This window comes from Suricata suricatta, chromosome 6 (assembly GCF_006229205.1).
Source record: "Suricata suricatta isolate VVHF042 chromosome 6, meerkat_22Aug2017_6uvM2_HiC, whole genome shotgun sequence".
Lineage (NCBI taxonomy): Eukaryota > Metazoa > Chordata > Mammalia > Carnivora > Herpestidae > Suricata > Suricata suricatta.
Window position 1 is genome coordinate 70548448 of NC_043705.1, and position 2902 is coordinate 70551349.

Sequence of the window (2902 nt, forward strand, 5' to 3'; positions counted from 1 at the left end):
AAGACTTAGTGAAAGGATAGTCATGCTGCTAAGTATGGCAGAAAACAATTAGAATATTTTTTGATTGGTTGCTACTCCTTTAAGTAGGTTAATATTCTGAATGTCATCTTGTAAGGGAAGAATTGTTGGGATGCAGAAAGAAAATGGTTGTTTCTTTGATTTCTAAAAGGCATCCATGTCTTAAGCAGAAATACGGATATAAAATGGGTAACAAGAATTTCGAACATAATTAATCATAAAAAATTATAAATTCAATTTCAGCTCTGTGTACATGTTCCAAGAGATTTAACTTCAAGAAATAACTACTTCCAAGTCAGGAGAAAATTGCTGATTGAGAAACATTGACGATAAATTCCCAATACTAGTAAGGTGAGAGTATTCTTCATTTTCATTCTAATTGTGTATGATATTTATATAAGGAATATTTCTGGAAGCTCTACTTAGCTTTTCAGATAAGCTATTTTTATGATAAATGGTCTTTATTACAGATAATCATTCGTATGAGATCATAGATGCGAAATGCCTAGCACTGTGCCTGCCGCAGATGTTGCTCAGCTTTTATTTTTTCTGACTGGACCTCTAGCTGTTCAGGCTTTTCCCGTGATCCAGCCTCCATTTAGGTGTTATTACCTGAACTGTAATCACTTCAGGGGGAATAATAGCTTCTGGGGTGTTGTTATTTCTTTCATTAACCAAAACCTGTAAAATTAAATTAGATGTTATAACCCATGCTAAATTCATATTTTCTTCAAAAAACTATGGTATCTGTTCACCTGGCTTTGTCCTTTGTTAACTACTGTGGTCTAAGTCTAATCCTTTTGATGCTGATAAGGAAAAAAAATAAAAGGTGCTTTTTACCAGCTGGATGAAATGACAGTAAGATAGCCAGAAAAATGATTTATGTTCTGATCCCAAGAGAATAATCAATTTACACTCTAAAGCATGAAATCAGATTGCCTTCTTCTCTAATGTAAAACACCATGTACTACAATTTATTGACCATAAAACTACTCATCCATAGTCAAAGCATTTTGCTCCATGATTTCTCTGTGCAATCTTCAAAGAAAGGATTGATGTGAAATTAATCAACTATTGACTCCGTATAGAGAATCCCTGCCCACCTTTTTAAACTCCACTTGAAAAGGAGACCTCCATAAATTATTAATGGGATTCTGCAGTTCATGTCATAATTTATTTCCTTCCAATACCTAATAATTTTTTTAGGCCTCCAGAATCATTAATTTGTCTGTCCACATATCTTGTTTTCTTTTCTGGGTTATAAAGTTAGACAATTTTCTTAGCTTTTCAAGCTTATTACTACAACTACCCTTCCTTCCGATGTTATTTTCATTCAGAAAACAATGAATTCAATTACGTTACTTTATAGATAGTGGATTTCTAAATAATTCCAAATTCACTCCCTACTAATCAATTTACATTCAAATGTCTCATTGATGCTTATGTTACAAGGATTAATAGACTAAAATGCCAAGTATTCAGTAAGCTCTTCAAATCGATTGAAGTATTTGGATCTTATAGGAAGAAATTTTTGTGTAAACATGTTCAAAATTTTCATAATTTTAATTTGAACAGAGCTATGTTTTGTTATCAATCTCATACTTTGTCTGTGGTTTCTCTTATTCAAAAACTTTTATGCATAAACATGGAAAGTTTAAATTTTTATTTTCAAAATCTCTTGAATCTTGGAAATTCACATTCTCTTTAAGGAAGTTATAATGCCACTGAGTTTATCTTAAATACCACTTTCAACTTTATGTGACCGTCATTTTTACGTTTGCCTTTAAATTTTTTTTCTATTTTGAAATGGGACATAACACCTATTGTCACTGATTCTGTAATCCTGACAATTGGAAAGAAACAGTCACAATTTCAAGAGCAAAAAGCTTTAGTCACAATTTGAGGGAGGAAAAGATATATATATATTTTTTTTAATGTTTATTTTTGAGAGAGGCACACATAGACTGTGAACAGAGTAGGGGCAGAGAGAGAGGGAGACACAATCTGAAGCAGGATCCAGGCTTTGAGCTGTGAGCACAGAGCCTGATGCAGGGCTAGAACTCATGAACTGTAAGATCATGACGTGAGCTGAAGTTGGATGCTTAACCGACTGAGCCACCCAGGTGCCCCAAAATAGATATTTTGTTTAAGTTCAAGTGATTCTTGAGGGGAAGAAGGGGCAGAGAGAGAGGAAAATGAATCCCAAGCAGGCTCAGCACAAAGCCTCACATGGGAAGCTCCATCTCACAACCCAGAGATCATGGCCTGAGCCTAAAGTAAGTTTGATGTTTAACAGACTGAGTGCTTCTCCAAAGAAATTATTTAAATAGCATAACTTCTCTTCTCAAGCACCAGGAGAATATAATAACTTTTAACATAATTATGGCTTTTCCTTGAGTATGTACCATCTAGCACAAAAGTCTTGCTAAATCATCAGCTCTCACCTCTATTTGTAAGGGTCTGTCTTTGATTATAAGAAAATCAAATTTAGTAGAGCTCTGTACTCCAAGCATGTGTTTCTTGTAAGAGGCACTGTCAGTTATAATCACTTCAAAATAGGTGTTAGAGTGTTACCAAGAACAACAATTTGAAGCTTCTAATATATTGGACATATAAAACTGAAACATGACAGGTCTAATCAAAAAGAATGGTGGACTTTCCTGGAATTTGAAAGAGGCTATTTAATACTGATTCTGGTGTTCTGGTAACCAATATTAAAAGTCGAGAAATTTGTGAGTTTTATAATTTTCCCAAATTATGTTAATTTGAAAAAATTTTATAACTTTTTCAGAGCAAGTTAAATTATTTCATCACCCAGTTCCTTGCTACACAAAGTATGGTCCATGAACCACACTGACATTGGCCTGGTGTCATGTTGGAAATA